At 44.5% G+C, this 13,942-nt stretch overlaps 1 protein-coding gene across 2 annotated transcripts in view; it reads right to left on the reverse strand.

The window, feature by feature from the left end:
* LOC134876994 (heparan sulfate glucosamine 3-O-sulfotransferase 5) overlaps positions 1 to 13,942 on the reverse strand; it is a 118,154-nt gene that overhangs the window by 33,388 nt on the left and 70,824 nt on the right. For both annotated transcript variants that reach the window (XM_063902320.1, XM_063902321.1), the window contains exon 2: positions 8,033 to 8,107. The gene's annotated coding sequence lies outside the window, so the exon portion shown is untranslated. The remainder of the gene's footprint in view (positions 1 to 8,032; positions 8,108 to 13,942) is intronic.

Consider the following 13,942-nt stretch of genomic DNA (forward strand, 5'->3'; position numbering starts at 1 on the left):
CCAACCTGTCTCTGTGGAGCACAACTTTTCTCTCCTTGGGTGGCAGCTGCAACCTGTAGAAAAACTTCCCCCACCCTCTCCAGTACTCTGCAGGGACAAATCCACTGTCTTTCAAGCTTTGGGCACCGGCCCTTTTTCCGTTGGGGGCTGTAAACCCAGACCAGCTCCCCAGCCTTGAAGTGCTGCCTTTTTGTCCTGGTGTCGTAGTTCCGTTTCTGTCTCATGCCAGCACTTAGCTGCTGGCCTCGGGCAAAAGCTTGAGCTAAATCAAGGCGTTCCTGAAGTCTCAAACTGTTGAAGAGGCTCATGGGAACGACCAGGGGGGCCTTACGAGCCATACAGGGGTCACAGCGGCGACAATAGTCGTCAACATACCTCCTGCACTGCCCCCAGTAGCAACTCTGGCAAAGGCGGCGAAGAGTCATTGTGACGCCAAAGGGTCCAGAACCTGCCGTTCCACTTCTCCCCCGTTGCTGGCTCCTTCCATGCACGCTGCAGTACGCCCTGGGACAGACGCAGAGCCTCAAACTGAGACCACAGCCCCTTGATTGCTTTGGAGAACACTGCCACTTCCTCCCACGGTGGTCGCTGCTGCGCATCCACCCACTGCAGTGCAGTCTGTAGGTCTGTGTCCAGCACTTGCTGTTGCTTCCACTCTGCCAAGTCCACTGTTTGGAGCTCCTGGCAAATGAGCTCTTCCACATGTCAAATTGCAGCACAGACAGTGTCCTCCTCCAGCAGCTCTTTCAAACGCTCCTTGACATTGTTCAGTCCAAACAAAGTCACTGTCCTTCTGTAGCAGCTGGAACAGGGGTGAAGCAGTGCAAGCGAAACAACGTACAAACCTCCTATAGTACGAGGCCAGGCCCAAGAAACTCTTCAGCTGCTTCTGGTTCAGAGGATTGGGCCAGTCCGCGACCGCCTACACCTTCTCTTGCAGGGTGCCGATGCCTTCGCCCCCCACTTTGTGCCCCAGGAAAATGACCTCTCTCACTTGGCACTTCTCTGGGTGTAGCTTCAAGCCAGCGGCTCTGATCCTTTCCAGCACCACTCGTAGAGGCCAGGGCCACCTTTAAACGAGCTGCCATGCACCAGGATGTCGTCTAGGTAGTCCAAACATCGCTGACGGGGAATACCAGACAGCACCCTGTCCATCAACCACACAAAGGTGGCAGGGGCATTACGAAGGCCACAGCTGAGGACCTTAAACTGCCACAACCCCTGCCCGGTGCAGAAAGCTGTTTTTGGTCTGGCTTCAGGGGCAAGAGGGACCTGATAATACCCGCTGTGTAGGTCCAAGGACGAGAACCAAGATGAACCCGAGACCAGGTCCAGGGACTCGTCAATGCGGGGGAGGGGGTATGAATCTTTCTTGGTGAACCCGTTCACCGGCCTGTAGTCGGAACACAGCCGCCAGCCACCGGTCTTCCTTGGGACCATGACTACAGCTGAAGCCCACGGGCTGTCTGAGGGCTCGATGATGTCTGCCTTCAGCATGCTCTGCACTGCATCGTCACAACCCTGCTGACGGGCCAGGGGGAGGCGGCGAGGACGACACTTGATGGGGCGCCTGTCCCCTGTATCGATTTTGTGTTTGACTAGATGAGTTCGGTCAATCTCCTCCTCACTCATGGCAAAACTGCCGTGGAACTCTAGCAGCAGCTGCCGCAATTTCTCCTGTTGCTCTGGATAAAGGCCGCCACAGTTCTTTCTCCACACCTCCAATACTGCAGACTGTGTCTCAACCACCCCTGTCCAGAGAAACTGTTGAAGAGCTGGGGCTGGGTTGGGAGGAGCTGGGGCTGGGTGGGGGAGAGCTGGGACAGGGAGAGCCGGGACTGGGTTGAAAAAAAGTCACTTCTGACGCCAATGTAATGTTCCACAAAGAGGCAGAGGCAAGACTGAAGTGTCGGGTTATTTTAATTAACCTGTTGTCACCAACAGACCCTTTCTCAACTCCAGGACACGGGTTTCAATGACCAACGTCATTACCCAAAAACACACACACACAGGCTCAACGTCAAACACTACAGCCACCCCCCCCCCCTCCTAGCCAATCACAGCCCCGCACACCACCAACCTTACTGTGCAGTTCTGTGATTGGCTGAGAGACAGGGGACGACTGACTGACCCACACAGCAACATACAACCAGATCGCTACAATATTTTCATATAACCATACGTATTCATGTGGGTTCCTGTAGAATCCTGTTGTCAGCACACTGCAGGCTGAAATTAGCATGACCAAAACGACTGTTGCTGACAAATGATGAGTGAGGCCAATAAAGCATCCCCTGCATGCAGGTGTTTCAGTTCTGCAGCCGTTACCCTTCACCTCGCATAAAAACAGCTCCTGGTGATTTTACTTCCTCCGTCAGTTCGTTGTCCTGAGTACATATCGGTGACATACCATAATGCAAAATCACTGAAGGCAAGGGCTGGTGTGAAGGGCAGTGGTTTATGTTTTTCTTGAAGCACTTTGTCATGTAGCTATACAGGGAAGGTGACTGCAGTTAAGGGGCCGTGTCATTGGGCGGAGATGACCCTGCTGCGCTCCTCTCATGACTTACGCCTCGCTCCTGTCTTTTAATATCAACTTCAATTATGGCCCAATATCAGCATTGTGTCTTCAGTTGCCACAAAGCCTGAGGCAACTGCTGCATATTGCTTTTTCATCACAATACTCCCCAATATGAATAAATGATCGGAAAAAACATATTCATATTCTAGTCCACATATGGGACAGTATGACCATACCTCTTCTGTTGGTTAAAACCAAACAAAAGTTTAAATGGGCAAACATGTTTGTTTGTTTGTTTGTTTACCAATTCAAATGTTATTGTTGTAGTAAATATGTGATTTCTTTCAACACCCCTCCTTTCCAACACCATTATCTGTAGATTGCTAAGGCATGTTCACACTGTCAGTGTAACAGCCAACATGCTCCCCAACATAAACACCTTGCACTTCAACATCGCTTAAGTCTTCAACCACAGGGAAGGCTCTCGTCCTGTTATTACAGCCAACAAAGCCCGCCCACACACTGCAGACTCAAAGCCCCTCACAGCTGATGGAAGTAGGAGGGAGAAAAACAAACCTAACCTGAATTCAGAAAAACTCTGCAAAACATCTCTCCTGTTCTGCAACTTTTAACCAGCCGGCCATTCTACTCAGTGAAACACATTTAATTACTGCGCTCCTCTCCTCATTGCATGGTTCTGAGCAGCTATTGATTTCAGGTTCCTTCATTAGACCGAGGCAGAGCTCTGCCCTGCAAACTAATAAGGAACAGTGTGAATCTTAAATAAGCCAACTACGCAATATCTCCCATTGTGATGGGGGGGAAACAAAAGATTTTTTAAAAAACTATACAATACTCCAAACTAAGATGAGATGTCTTCAGGGTCAGCGGGGTGGAGCAGATTGGGAAAGAAATACATTTCAGCTCCATTATAAGAAAAAAAGGTTTCTTCTTGGTTCCAAACAGGATTGGCTCAGTTTTATACATAAAATCCTACGTTTGTTATCCTTGAGCCACACTCCTAAACTTTCTTAAAAAAAAAGAGTGGTTTCAATCTTACTGACATCATACCTCTCACACTTATTGTACATATTATATCCTGATTAAAATGTAGTTTTTGTTAATATTTTCTGTACATTTTTTGTCACAAAAGTATATTTTTTATTTTGTTGTATTGTAACTGTGCCTTGTTTTTATGCTGCTGCAATGTAAACACTTCCAAATTTGGGATCAATAAAGTAATTCTATTCTAATCTATCATTCCCAGATACCATGCAGATTATAACAAAAGCTAGAATTTCTCACTTACAGAACTACAAACTGAAATAGCCCTAAGAATAGAACCTTGTGGTACCCCACATGTAATATCTTTCTGAGGTCCTGATGTGTCCCCTTCTAAATAATATTATAAGTCTTTAACATCGGGGCAGGCCAATTTTAAGTCCAATATGAGCCACACTCTAGGTTCAGTGATCAGCTGTTTCAAACCAAACACTTTCCATAAGCTTTAAACATCTTAACAACTCCTATAAGGAAATAACAAATCTTTATAGAATCACCCAATATAACACAATGCTTCTCCATTCTTATGTTACTCTTTATAAAAGATACATCTGAATAAAATAAATAAATGGAGGTCTGTAGCAGACCCAAAGGAACCCTTACTGGTCTCACGGAGGAGAAATGTACATTCTGCATTTGACCCATCCTAAGTGTTAGGAGCAGTGGGCTGCACCCGGGGAGCATTGTAGAGAACAGTGCCTTGCTCAGGGACACCACGGTAGCACTTGGTCTTTTGGGGACTTGAAACGGTGACCTTCAGGTTCCCAAGCCAAGTCCCTTCACCACAACTGCCCTGTTTCCAAACCATCCTCCTGAGTCATTTCCCAGACACTACATAAACTCATAAACACTACAGCTCCATATCTATTTGTAGGATTATAAAATCGATGTAGTACTTGTGAAAAGAACACTCTTTATTCCTCCTGTCATTCACCTTTATTTTATAGGAGGATTAAAGTTTGGAATGAAGTGGAAAATAAACACAATACTCTACTCCTCAGTATGCAGCACTGCCTGGACTCAATCCTGTGATGTTAAAAAGGGGGCGGGGGGTTACGGCAGATCTGCAAATTTGAGTCCCAACCCCTTCGTACGCAGGCTATATTTGTGCTGACAGGTGATAATTTAAACAGAGTGGAACAGCTGGATTCCCTGCTGCGTTACATCTGATGTGACTGAACACGTGCTGCTGTTGTTAAAGTCAAATTAAAATGTCAAAGAAACGTATCAGTGAGTAAACATTGGAAGCATTTATACTGGGTGCTTATGTTCATTTTGTGTCCTTGGATGGTAAAACCAAAATTACTTTTTGGTTCCGACTGTCTTTCAATCTGTTGGTGGAATATCTATGTGGGTGTACAGGCAATTATCATTATTTGATAATTCAAAAAATATTTATTTGACTAACCAATGTAGAATGTAATGTGAAGGCCAGGACACCTCTGTAACATGACAACATTGCATTTAAAATGTGTATTTTAACAAACACTTTACCTTTCATGTTGATAACATTTCTTAATATATAAAAGTTAACCAGCCTCAGAAATATGAGGTGAGATCGGTCTCATAATACACGAATGCACACAGAAGCATTCACACTTGTATTTTCAATGCACACACAAATGTGTTCCGTTTCACATGCATGTAAATAAAATCCAAAAACAGAAAAAGGTTTTACATGTGTATTTTTGATCCACACATATTTGTTTTCCGTGTCAAACCGCTGAACCTGCAAACACAAACCGCTCTCTGTGCATGGATCGCTGTGCATTCGTGTGTGGGTTTTTTGAGACTCCCCTGACGGTCACCCGATTCGTACTTGTAATGTTTTCTGTCTACAGCCAATCAGATGTCTCCTCCATTCTAAGTCAATCACATGAGCGCACCCCCACGAGGGTATGATTTCTTGCGTTTATGACGTAGCGCTTCATATACATTTTGCACTGTCCGGAGCTGAAAGGTCAACTTCAACATGGCGTCTACCAAAAGTGTAAGTGATACTGCGAGTATTGCAACACTACTGACTGACTGACTGACTGACTGACTGTCTGTCACTTATAAAGGCATATGTGATATATGAATAAAAATGTTCAAGAAGTCGTACACACAGCTTCACAAATATCATCAATAAAGGATAGTCAGCTGAAAAGCAAAAAACAACCTTTCAATAAAAAGGGTCAACAAAGTTTAATAGCAGAAACTCAGCTAAACGCTGCCATGATTAAACGCCATATTATGTTCAAACCACATCAAGCATTATTTCTGAAACACTTCTCAGTGTTTACCACTAGAACAGAGACATTATATGTATTATATAAACAACAACTCTAAGTCAGACATCCTGCTGAATACACACACACAGATACAGAGGCGCTGCGGAGGGGATTCAGCTCGTGACTGTATATAGGGGACGATAGGTTGGGATGTGTCACGTGGGTGGGACGTTCCCAGGAGTTCAGACTCACTCTGAATGACTGACTCCCTATTCCACCAACACCCGGGTTTTATTTTCATGTCTTATGCGTCTTAGAAAGACAGCAGACACTCGCCCAGCATAGCAGACAATAGGAACTGCATCTAACACTTGTCACCTACATGGCATTACATTGATATGCGGCCTGATTAAAGTGTCAGGGATTTACATACAGATTAATTCTGCATGTTGGTTTTCTTCTTCGAGAAATGTGATTACCCATAATTCTAAGAATTCCGAGAAGTTACGAAAACTTCACGAACATTCCACGAGCATTCGGAATTGAAGATCGGTCGCTCGGATATGGCATCAACCATTCAAAATGGCAACGACCGTTCTGAAAGGCAACGACCGTTTACGAGACGGAAATTTGCGCGGCGCCAGAGTATTTTTTCTGGTTCAACTACGGTGGGGCTAACCCATACAGCGGAGGGGCTCAAATCAATGCCATAATTTGAATGTGAATATATATTCAATAAAACAACACCCTCCCACAGCTAGAAACAAGCACACGCACACACACACACACACACGGACGGACAGACAGACAGAGAGACAGACAGACAGAGAGAGACGGTATAGTTAATAGTTACGTTGTCCTAAAGCCATATATAGTCTACCACACAACAGCCACGAGTCAAAACACATCTCCAACAAATTAAGTATGCTAATTAGGCAACAAGACCGCAGCAAGGAAGAGCCTGAAACAGGCAACACGCAAAATGCAATAACAAAGTCAGCAACGTTTTCAAAAACAATAAAAACGATATTAAAACTCACCAGGATGAGATTTTCAAATGAGTACACTCCACCGGTTTTTGTGATTCGAGGCAAAGATGTCGATGATGCGCTGAACATCCAAAGTCTTTGTCCTTTGTTTATTGATGGACAACAGCGCCAAGTTGCTGTTTCGGGTATCACTGCTGCTGTTTCGTAGTGGTGTCAAAGGTGTGTCCTTATCCAACACGCCCGCCATCTGTTGTTCCGTCCGACGACGTTTAAAAACAAATGTATCCATGATAAAGTTTGACCTGAGCTTAATATACTACGAGCACAATAGAACTTCCGGTTAACTTCAGCGTGTTGAGGGTACGCTCGACTACTACCGGTAGGTTGTGTTGTTGTGGAGATTGGAGATGCTAGTTTAGAGTAGCTGCTAATAATTTGATTGACAAAGTTTAAATATGAGTGGATTTCGGGTGAAAGTGAGGCAGTTGGCGTATCAACGCGTGAAAAAGACGGCACTCCATTGTTGTGTACCACTTTGTACGAATTTGTCGAGGTACAATAGTACTATAAGCTTCCATAGCTTTCCAGTGGATGTGTCGGTGAGAGCTGAATGGATGGTAAGAGTACGGCAGGACGAAATCCAGTTAAACTGGAACACCGTCACAAACACTCACAACATTAGATTCCCCAAAACTACTGGTAGAGGTGATATACTGACCCCCATTTATTTGAAGCAGGTGGCTCTTTACTACACATTGCACCTTTAAGGTAAATAAAATCAAGGTGAATGTTCACAGTCTTTGCCAACTTACATCAGTCTGACATATCCTGCATTAAAGGAGGACCACATATTTATATGTGGTCCTCCTATATGGTTTATATATTTATATCTTGGGTTCAGGGGAACTAGTTATTTTACTAATTTAGTTAGTGTTACTATTGTGTTCTGTGGCTGCATGAAAGATAGGCTTGTCCTGGTTTAAGGTTATCAGTTATAAGTGAAGCCCTGTATGAGAAAGTTCAATACTGTAACTCTAAATCCCTTACTGCTCTGACATGCTAAATCATTATGTGTGACCGTGCAGTGTAATTATTGCTGTTATACAAATGATTGGTATGTGCTTTGTAACTATTTGTTCAATGACTCAGTTATTTAACTGTTCAGTGTACTCTATATTGCACCTTTTAAATCAGATAAAGTGGGTTTATTTTCACTTGGTGAGATGTGGTGTGAATAAGAGACATACCCTCTGTTCCTCATGACTGCTGAGGCGGGGTTTTGCACCTCGATCCTTCCTTAAGCACACACGCGGATCCTGTGTCTGGAATAAAGAAAGTCCTAATTCAGTATAAAGCAAATGGACAGTCAATACTTTTAACATGGTTAAACAATGATAAAAAAAAAACATTAAGTACATAGAGAGGAAAATAATCTCAAATCTCTCTGTCTTCTGCTCTAGCCATTTTTAACCATCACACCATGGACATGTGGGAACAAACTGCCTGATCTGAAGCTCCTAGCCTAGGAAAAGGCTCTTCCAGTTTACAGTTTAAATGTAAACATTGTAGGCAGCTTCTGGCATCCCGATGGGAGGCTGCGTGGTTAGATAAAATGTTCCCACACATGAGAATAAAACATAACTCATTGGTGTACAACTGTGTCTCCCCTCAGTTAATTCAGAGCAGCTAGGTGTGTGGACGCTCTGGATACAGTAGAGTTTTTTCAAATATATCACCCAAACAGTCACACGCTCAGCGACAGACCTACAGAGATACATGTTCAAGCTTAGCGTCTCTATTATGTACTGTAGCCACACACAAGTTACACTACCTTTAACTTGTCAAAATTCTTAAGCGTATAACTTCAAATAAAGATTTTATTTTTAAATGATAGAACCCATATTGTCCATTAGGAAAACAATATTGCTTATTAGCGCATGCTAGCATGTTAACACATTATGAACATTGTAGAAATGTATATAACGTTGTTGTTTGTTTGTTTGGTTGGTTGTTTGCTCATCTACCTCATACCCTCTCTGTGCCTGGAGGCTAAGTACAGCGACAGCTAGCTTGGCTGCAACTTCTGTGGAAAAAGGAAACCCCCAGTGTGACGTAGTGGACACGGCTCACACTTGTGACGCCCCCTTGATAATTGATATGGATAGAAACTGCAATGGTTCATCGCTCCACCAGGTGGCGCATTGATGGATGCTGCCACCATGGAACTCATGAACTAAACAGCTGATTCCTCCGAGGCTGTTGACAGACACAGCAGCCTGTTACTTTTATGCGTAAAATAGTGAGAAAACATGCCTCTGGTTATAATTATATAACTTATTTTCTCCATAAAAGCTGGTGGGTTGAAAGCGTATCGGGAGGTGAAAATAATTATACTGTAGAATACAGAAGTTGATGCCTGGGCTTTATCTGAAAACTGACGGCATAATTAGGCTACATTTATGGCCCGGGACACACATATGTATTTAGATATGTTCTTAAAAAGTTTACATAAAAGGCTGGGGGGGTTTTGCTCTGCCAGGAACAACATTACTTTTGTAAGAGCCAATTAAGCACACAGTCATATTTGGGGAAAATGTTTATGTTGGCTTGACATATTACATGGTGCTAAATATTATTTCATTTATACTATTATTTTTGCATAGTTTTGTATAGCTACAGTGATATAAGTGGATTATGCTAAGGTTATGTTTTCTTCTTTTTCATATAAAATGCTAGGTGTTCCTATTTCCAACATGGAATTAGGGCCTTAACGCAACTTTCAAGGCCGAGTTTTATGAGCTATGCTAGGCTAGTTACATGCTGGAAGTCTGCAAGATTGGATCGCTATACGTTTTTGACCGTGTTAGGTGTTACGTGTTTACTGTAAAGTGTTTACTGTTACGTGTTATATCAAAACTTCAAGTCGGTATTGGACCGGATGAGATGTATTGTGGATGAAAATCACCTGCGGTAACCTAGTACTTTTTTTGAATAAACCCTCGTTCAAGTTTTTACCTGCCACCTGTGACTACAATGGGTCTTCACCAAAGGTTTGGAATTAATTGGAACACGAGTCAGAACCAAGATACATTGCAGACTAAGTGGCCTAGGAACTTTGGACATTATTAAAACAGCCACTACAACTATAGCATATCGTTTTTTAAATTCCCACTGTCACGGATAGAATCATATTGTGCATTAAATAAGATAAATGTAATCATTTAAAAACAATTACTTTATTCATCCCAAACTGGGATTTTTGTTTTGTTTTGTTAGAGCAGCGAAGTACAATAAGAAGCAAAACAAATAGTTAGAAATAGAAATAAGAAAAACACAAATAAAATAGTGAAATGAAATGGAATATTAAATAAAACAAAAATAAATGTGGTTTAATCCACGTATTACAACTACAGAAATAATCAGTTTGTTTTTGTATCACATCAGTGACGCTGGAAGTCATTCAGAGTTGGGGGTGCTGAGTGACGTCACCCGGTGACGATGACGTCACACGACACGCAGCACAACGGAGCAAAAAATGAGCTAGATTCAATATTATGCTACAGGAAACAAAAATATCACGATCATGTAAAAGTAGAAAAATAATGTTTTTATTTTGAAAAGTAAAAAGTTGAAAATAAAAATTATTAATTTACTACGTCAGTGTTGCAGTGTTGCAATAGTCCTTCACCAGGGGGTGCCGCAGCACCCTCAGCACCCCTACTTCCAGCGTCCCTGTATCACATCCAACGGGATGAAATGCAGGATTTTTAATCGTCATTTAATCATCATCATAACGATGTATTACAGTGTCCATTGTTTACTGTATTATTGTTGAACTATTACTGTATGTATTTGTGTGTTTATCGTCGATTTTCAACAAGCAGGGAAGTTGAAAATCGACGGTAGACGATTTGAGAGGGCGGAGAAATGCTCTCCGCCGACCCGGTCTCACGGCTATTATTCAACTTTATTCTTACTCAATATCAAGCCACAATTATTCTTTTTACTTCTTTATTTTTATTGTATACTGTCAGACTTTTTCGCCATCATTTTTCCCTTCTAATTTGTTATTCTTTTCTGAACCACACACTGTTATTTACTCAACAATATTCCACAATTATCCTTGTTTTTATTTATTTGCTTGATTGTATAATGTCAAGACAGAAAGTCTGATCAGCTCAGGAACACGGGAAACTGTATTTACTGGTTCCTTTTCATTTCAAAATAAGAGTTTACCAGAGCACTGGGTCATAAATCAGCATCTTTTCTGTGCTGTTATGGGACCCTGCAAGTTAAAGGTCGATGCTAAAACTTCCCAGTGTGTTTGAATGTAACGCCAAGGGATCCTGACATCACGTCAACATAGGACGAGTTGGGAGTGAAAAGGCGTTGGATCAGCAGTGCTGTGACTCTCCAGGGCAGGGGTGTCCAAACATTTTTCAAGGAGGGCCAAATACAGAAAAATATACGAAGGTCTGGGCCCCTTACTGAGTTGAAATATATTGCCTCTTAAGTTAGGTTATAAGTTAGCAAAATCAATCAAATGTAGGTAAGTTATGCTTGATACTTGAATATGCTTTACGAAAAAAACAGCCTACACCACAGGTCTCCATAGGGCTCGCTCAGAGTGCTTATACTAAGGGGTAAATGAAGGGCATATTTCAAGCTTGTTATGTAAATCAGTTATTGGGCTGTTTTTTTTATCAACTTAGATTTGTTAAAAACGGTTTTCAACTTTAATTGCCTGAATTTATTTGAAAAGTGGTGCTCTTTAACTCATGAAAACAGTGTAATATATGTTTACATATTTTCTTGAGCTTGACTAATATTTAAGTACAATATAAGACAAGCACAAGTTTCATTTGTGGGCCATATGACATCATCCTTTTGAATTAGCTGAGGGCCAATTTAAAATAGCCTGTGGGCCGCATTTGGCCCTCGGGCCGCAGTTTGGACACCCCTGCTCTAGGGAATATTGCATTACAATATAGCAAGTGAACAAATGGAATGTTGTTCTTATTTACTCTCTTTAAGTTTCACAGCTAATGGGCCATCGGAAAGTGCCACAGCTCTCCCACCCACCCCTGATGAAAAAAAGCAGATAAATACGTGAGTGGACCACGAATATATTGACAAGTAACGCCACCCAAGAACCTATATGAGCGTGTCGTCGAAAACAAAGAGAAAAAAATATAAGACCGTGAGACCAAGGATGAGTGTGCATTGCCCTGTCAAGCATTGTGACTATGTAGCTACACATGCAGAGGCAGCAGTGGTGGTGGCCATGCTGAACATACAGGCGACCACACACACTGCAGTCCCCAGGGAGCCCCACGCAAATGCTAAAATGGAGAAACTCAGGTGCCCCTCCATAGCATTGGCCGGAATTCCAAGACCTGGTCATACTTCCTAACCCGCTGGGGTGAGTACAAGAGGGGCACTAAACTTGTTGGGTCCGACGTTGTCACACACCTGCTAGAGTGCTGTGAGGAGGATCTGAGAAAAGACCTCACCCGCGCAGCAGGCAAGAGCCTAGTGGACAATGATGAAAAGGATGTCCTCGCCGCCATGAGAGCACTCGCCCTTTGTGCGGAGAACACCATGGTAGCCCGGGTGGCCCTATCTAACATGCGACAGGGACACGAGGGGTCTGCCTGGGTGGCCGATCACCTAGGCCCCCGCCCGAGGAGACCGAGGGGGTGTGCAACGAACAGCAGACTGCCGCCTTCGTCGAGCTAGGCACACTCACCATGACCAGTGCGGACGACAAGCTATGTACACTCCCCCTCGCTCACCACCTGTACGACGACATGTGTGACAAGTGGACGAAGCGCCCGTCCAACCCACAGCCGTACGTCTACCTCACACTCACCATTGAACATGATGATTACAAAGCACTGGGCCTCGACCTTCGGAAACGCACCCGCGCTGTGACTCTGCCTGCCATGACTGACACAGGGTGCCAGAGCTGCCTGATGGGCGTCAGGGTCGCGCAACAGATGGGCCTAAGTACAGAGGACCTTATTCTGTATCCATGACCATGAAGGCCGCGAACAATGAGGGAATACGGATTCTCGGGGCCGCAGTCGTCAGGTTCGCCGGTAACAGCAACGACGCCCGAAGGATGGAGACACGTCAGATCGCGTATGTGACGGACACTTCAGACCCTATATTCCTTTCGCGCACAGCCTGCGTGGACCTGGGCATGATCTCAGACAAATTCCCAAAACTCGGGGAGGTAAACCTGGCGGCCTCGGACTCATGCGACTGCCCGCGGTGTGCGGAGCCTCCGACCAGGCCAACGACGCTCCCCATGCCGGCCACGGAGGCTAACAGGGAAGCTCTATGGAAATTCTTGCTTGGAATATACACTCAGAGCACATTCAATACATGCCCCCACCAGCCCCTGCCGAGGATGTCCGGTGCAACGCCAGTTGCCAGCCACACCCCTATTCCCGTGGCCATACACTGGCAAAGTGAAGGGAAAACAGGCCTCAACCGGGACGTGCGTCTTGGCGTGTTGGAAGAAGTGCCCATTGGCACGCCGGTGACGTGGTGTCACCGCATGGTGATCTGTGCAAAGAAGAACGGCAAGCCACGAAGCACTGTTGACTTCCAAACCCTGAACAAGTATGTGCTCCGCGAGACCCACCACATGCAATCCCCGTTCCACCAGGCGAGACAGGTACCCAGTGGAAAACGCAAGACTGTGTTCGACGCCTGGAACGGCTACCACAGCATCCCACTGCATGAAGATGACCGCCGCAAGACGACCTTCATCACCCCATGGGGGCGCTACCGGTACCTTTCGGCCCCACAAGGGTACGTGGCGTCAGGGGATGGTTACTCACGACGATACGACGAGTTGGTCGCGTACATCGGCAACAAAACCAAGTGTGTGGACGACACACTGATGTTGGCTGATACATTTGAAGGGAGCTACTTCCAGGCGATACAATGGCTGGACGTTTGTGGCAGGAACGGCATCCTCTTCAACCCGGATAAGTTTGTCTTTGCCGCACCCACTGTGGACTTTGCAGGCGTCACAATCACCATGACTGACGTACGACCATGCAGCCGTTACCTGGAGGCAATCCGAGACTTCCTGGTTCGGACTGGTCAACCAGGTGCAGAGTGGGGTACGCTTTGAGTGGTCT

This window comes from Eleginops maclovinus, chromosome 15 (assembly GCF_036324505.1).
Source record: "Eleginops maclovinus isolate JMC-PN-2008 ecotype Puerto Natales chromosome 15, JC_Emac_rtc_rv5, whole genome shotgun sequence".
NCBI classification, from domain to species: Eukaryota; Metazoa; Chordata; class Actinopteri; order Perciformes; family Eleginopidae; genus Eleginops; species Eleginops maclovinus.